This window comes from Arachis ipaensis, chromosome B05 (genome assembly GCF_000816755.2).
Source record: "Arachis ipaensis cultivar K30076 chromosome B05, Araip1.1, whole genome shotgun sequence".
Classification (NCBI taxonomy): Eukaryota; Viridiplantae; Streptophyta; class Magnoliopsida; order Fabales; family Fabaceae; genus Arachis; species Arachis ipaensis.
The window spans coordinates 13,362,114-13,368,195 of NC_029789.2; positions in this window are offsets into that span (position 1 = coordinate 13,362,114).

Here is a 6,082-nt window from a genome sequence, read left to right on the forward strand (position 1 = left end):
AATTAGAGGTGTCCAGGGTTCTTAAGCACACTCTGTTTTTTACTTTGGACCTTGACTTTATCCGCTCAGTCTCAAGTTTTCACTTGACACCTTCACGCCACAAGCACATGGTTAGGGACAACTTGGTTTAGTCGCTTAGGCCAGGATTTTATTCCTTTAGGCCCTCCTATCCACTGATGCTCAAAGCCTTAGATCCTTTTTATTACCCTTGCCTTTTGGTTTTAAGGGCTATTGGCTTTTTGCTCTTGCCTTTTGGTTTTAAGAGCTTTTGGCTTTTTCTGCTTGCTTTTTCTTTTTCTTTTTCTTTTATTTTTGCCATTTTTTTTCTGCAAGCTTTTGTATTCACTGCTTTTTCTTGCTTCAAGAATCATTTTTATGATTTTTCAGATTATCAAATAACATTTCTCCTTTTTCATCATTCTTTCAAGAGCCAACATATTTAACATTCATAAACCACAATATCAAAAGACATATGCACTGTTCAAGCATTCATTCAGAAAACAAAAAGTATTGTCACCACATCAAAATAATTAAACTAGTTTCAAGGATGAATTCGAAACCATGTACTTCTTGTTCTTTTGTAATTAAAGCATTTTTCATTTAAGACATAGACACATAGACACTAATGATCATGTAGTAAAGACACAAACATAAATAAAACATAAAGCATAGAGAATGAAAACAGAGAAAATAAATAGACAAGGAGATTAAGGAACGGGTCCACCTTAGTGAGGGTGGCATCTTCTTCCTCTTGAAGAACCAATGGTGCTTTTGAACTCCTCTATGTCTATTCCTTGCCTTTGTTGCTCCTCCCTCATAGCTCTTTGATCTTCTCTAATTTCATGGAGGATGATGGAATGCTCTTGGTGCTCCATCCTTAGTTGTCCTATGTTGGAACTTAATTCTCCTAGGGAGGTGTTGATTTTCTCCCAGTAGTTGTGTGGAGGGAAGTGCATCCCTTGAGGCATCAGTGGTTATAGAAAAAAAAGCAATGCTTTTTCCACACCAAACTTAAAATGTTTGCTCATCCCCGAGTAAAAGAAGAAAGAAAGGGGTAGAAGAAAAAGAGATGGAGGAGATGGAGGGGTGTGTGTATTCGGCCAAGGGGGTTATTTTGGGGAAGAGTGTTATGAGAAGGTGTGATGAGGAGAGAAGAAGATGTGTGGTAGGTGGGGATCCTGTGGGGTCCACAGATCCAGTGGGGTCAAGGACTTAGCATCCCTGCTCCAATTAGGCGTGCAAAACGCCCTTATAGTGCATGTCTGGCGTTAAACGACAGCTTGCTACTTGTTTATGGCGTTTAACGCCACTTCCATGCTCTGTTCTGGCGTTAAACGCCAGTCTGGTGCTTGTTTATGGCGTTTAACGCCAGCTTGATGCTTCTTTCTGGCGTTAAACGCCAGTAAGTTCTTCCTTCAGGGTGAGCTGTTTCATCTGCTATTTTTCATTCTGTTTTTTTATTTTTCAGTAGTTTTTGTGACTTCACATGATCATCAACCTAAAGAAATCATAAAATAAAAATGAAAAATAGAAAATTAACATAGATAAGTAAAAATTGGGTTGCCTCCCAATAAGCGCTTCTTTATTGTCTTTAGCTGGACCTGACTGAGCTTTTAATCTAGTCTCAGCTTTGAGCATTCTTGCTCAACATTGCCTTCAAGATAGTGCTTGACTCTCTGTCCATTAACAATGAACTTCTTATTAGAATCAATGTCTTGAAGCTCCACATAGCCATATGGTGACACGCTTGTAATCACATATGGTCCCCTCCACCGGGATTTCAGTTTCCCGGCGAATAGCCTGAGCCTAGAGTTAAACAACAGAACCTTTTGTCCTGGTTCAAAGACTCTAGATGACAGCTTTCTGTCATGCCACCTTTTTTATTTCTCTTTGTAAAGAAAGTCACATTGGAGGACCTTGGTGGTTTTTCACTCACCTCCGAAATGGCCTCCATATTGTGACCCATGGCAATGCCATAAGATCTTCTGTGCTTCTTCTCTAGGCACACACCTACGGATTATTCCGTCTGCAGATCTCTTAAAGAGATATGGTTCAACCCACAAGTAGTACTTTGCATCAGTAATTAATTTTTTCTTTTGTTGCCTACTGTACTCCTTGGGTATGAATCTTGCAGCTTAATAGTTTGCAATGTCGGCAAACCATGGTGTTTCCTGAATGGCAAATAATTGCTCATCCAGAAAGATTTCAGAAATATCAATAGAGGGGGGAACGCCCCTTCTACTGGTTCTATCCGAGACAGATGATCAGCCACTTGGTTCTCTGTCCCTTTTCTGTCTCTTATTTCTATATCAAACTCTTGCAGAAGCAACGGGTTTTAAATCCTGCTTTGTGAGTAGATATTTAAGAGCAGCATGGTCAGTGTACACAATCACTTTTGATCCTACTAAGTATGATCTAAACTTGTCAATGGCATAAACCACTGCAAGAAATTTTTTTCTGTGGTTGTGTAATTTTTTTGGGCATCATTTAAAACACGGCTAGCATAATAAATGATATGCAGAAGCTTATCATGCCTCTGTCCCAGTACTGCACCAATGGCATGGTCACTGGCATCACAGATTAGTTCAAATGGTAATGTCCAGTCTGGTGCAGAAATAATTGGTGCTGTGACCAGCTTAGCTTTCAGAGTCTCAAACGCCTGCAGACACTTTGTGTCAAACACAAATGGCGTGTCAGCAGCTAGCAGATTGCTCAGAGGTTTTGCAATTTTTGAAAAATCCTTTATAAACCTCCTATAGAATCCTGCATTCCCCAGAAAGCTTCTGATTGCCTTAACATTGGCAGGTGGTGGTAATTTTTCAATTACCTCTACCTTAGCTTGATCCACCTCTATTCCCTTGTTCGAAATCTTGTGCCCAAGGACAATTCCTTCAGTCACCATAAAGTGACATTTTTCCCAGTTTAAAACCAGGTTAGTCTCTTGGCATCTTTTCAGAACCAGTGTCAAGTGATCAAGACAGAAGCTGAATGAGTCTCCATATACTGAGAAGTCATCCATGAAGACTTCCAGAAATTTTTCCACCATATCAGAGAAAATAGAGAGCATGCATCTCTGAAAGGTTGCAGGTGCATTACACAGCCCAAATGGCATCCTTCTGTGAGCAAATACTCCAGATGGACATGTGAATGCTGTTTTTTCTTGATCCTGGGGATCTACTGCAATTTGATTGTAACCTGAATAGTCATCCAAAAAGCAGTAATAATCATGACCTGCTAGTCTTTCTAGCATCTGGTCTATGAATGGTAAAGGAAAATGATCCTTTCTAGTGGCTGTATTGAGCCTTCTATAGTCAATACACATGCGCCGTCCTGTAACTGTTCTTGTAGGAACCAGTTCATTTTTTCATTATGAACCACTGTCATGCCTCCCTTTTTGGGGACAACTTGGACAGGGCTCACCCAGGGGCTATCAGAAATAGGATAAATAATCCCAGCCTCTAGTAACTTGGTGACCTTCTTCTGCACCACTTCCTTCATGGCTGGATTTAGCCGCCTCTGTGGTTGAACTACTGGCTTAGCATCGTCCTCCATTAGGATCTTGTGCATGCATCTTGCTGGGCTGATGCCCTTAAGATCACTTATGGACCACCCAAGAGCTGTCTTGTGTGTCCTTAGCACTTGAAGTAGTGCTTCCTCTTCCAGTGGGTTCAAAGCAGAGCTTATGATCACCGAAAAAGTGTCACCTTCTCCCAGAAATGCATATTTCAGGGATGGTGGTAATGGTTTGAGCTCGGGTTTAGGAGATTTCTCCTCTTCCTGAGGAAGTCTCAGAGGCTCTTTCAATTCCTCTGAATCCTCCAAATCAGGCTGAGCATCTTTAAAGATGTCTTCCAGCTCTGATTCGAGACTCTCAGCCATGTTGATCTCCTCTACTAAAGAGTCAATAAGATCAACTTTCATGCAGTCTTTTGGTGTGGCTGGATGCTGCATGGCTTTAACAGCATTTAACTTAAACTCATCCTCGTTGACTCTCAGGGTTACTTCCCCCTTTTGGACATCAATGAGAGTTCGTCCAGTTGCTAGGAAAGGTCTTCCTAGAATGAGAGTAGCACTCTTGTGCTCTTCCATTTCCAGCACGACAAAGTCAGTGGGAAAGGCGAATGGCCCAACCCTGACAATCATGTCTTCAATCACGCCTGAAGGGTATTTAATGGAGCCATCAGCAAGTTGGAGACATATCCGGGTTGGTTTGACTTCTTCAGTTGAACCAAGCTTTCTGATAGTGGATGCAGGTATTAGATTGATGCTTGTCCCAAGATCACATAAAGCTGTCTTGGTGCATTTACCATTTAATGTGCATGGTATCATAAAGCTCCTGGGATCTTTAAGCTTTTCTGGGAAGCTTTTCAAAATGACTGCACTGCATTCTTCAGTGAGGAGAACTCTTTTAGTTTCTCTCCAATCCTTCTTATGGCTCAAGATCTCTTTCATGAACTTGGCATAAGAGGGTATTTGCTTAAGTGCCTCTGCAAATGGAATCTTTATTTCAAGAGTCCTGAGATAGTCTGCAAAGCGAGTAAATTGCTTATCCTGCTCCTCTTGGCGGAGTTTTTGAGGATATGACATCTTGGCTTTGTATTCCTCAACCTTAGTTGCTGCAGGTATATTTTCTACAGAGGTGGTTGGAGAAGCCTTTTTAGAGGGGTTGTTATCAGCACTTGTGTGTGTCTGGTCCCTCACTGGCATTTGAATGCCAGGGTTAGAAGCTGGATTGGCGTTGGACGCCAACTCCTTACTTGTTCCTAGCGTTTGAACGCCAGAACTGAGCTTCCATTGGGTGTTTGATGCCAACTTCTTGCCTGTTTCTGGCGTTTGAACGCCAGAGTTATTCTTCTCTGGGCTCTTACTGTCCTCAGAGAGATTTTGGATAGCAGTTTGTTCATTTCTTGGCTTCCTGCTGCCTTGAAGTGAGGTATTTAATGTTTTCCCACTTCTTAATTGAAATGCTTGGCACTCTTCTGTTATTTGTTTTGATAACTGCTGTTCTGTTTTCTTCAACTGTACTTCCATATTCATCTTAGCCATTCTTGTGTCTTGTAGCATCTCCTTGAATTTGGCTAGCTGTTTTGTTAGAAAGTCTAATTGCTGATTGAATTCAGTAATTTGTTCTGCAGAACTGAGTTCAGCAGTTACTATTTTAGCCTATTCTTTTATGGAAGATTCACTACTTAGGTACAGATGCTGATTTCTGGCAACTGTATCAATGAGCTCTTGAGCTTCTTCAATTGTCTTTCTCATGTGTATAGATCCACTAGCTGAGTGGTCTAGAGAAATTTGAGCTTTATTTGTAAGCCCATAATAGAAGATGTCTAACTGCACCCATTCTGAAAACATTTCAGAGGGGCATTTTCTTAGCATCTCTCTGTATCTCTCCCAAGCATCATAAAGAGATTCATTATCTCCTTGTTTAAAGCCTTGGATGTCCAGCCTTAGCTGTGTCATCCGTTTAGGAGGGAAGTATTGATTCAGGAATTTTTCTAACAGCTGTTTCCATGTCCTTATGCTAGCTTTAGGTTGGTTATTTAACCACCTCTTAGCTTGGTCTTTTACAGCAAATGAAAACAGTAATAATCTGTAGACATCCTGATCTACTTCCTTATCATGAACTGTGTCAGCAATTTATAAAAACTGTGCCAGAAACTCTGTAGGTTCTTCTTGTGGAAGACCGGAATACTGGCAACTTTGCTGCACCATGATAATGAGTTGAGGATTCAACTCAAAGCTACTGACTCCGATGGAGGGTATACAGATACTACTCCCATAGGAAGCAGTAGTGGGGTTAGCATATGACCCCAGAGTCCTTCTGGACTGTTCATTTCCACTTAGGTCTATGACGGAGAAAAGGGAATTGATATGAATAGCAAATAGAATATATTTTTATTTTTATTTTATAAAAAGGGAACGAATAAATAAATAATAAAAGAAAAGAGAATAAAATAAAAATAATTACTTAATTAAGAAGATTTGAAAAACTTATGATTTTTTTTTTGAAAAAGATTTTAAATTTTGAAGTAAAAATCTGAATTTTAAAAGTAATTTTCGAAAATCCACTTTAAAATAG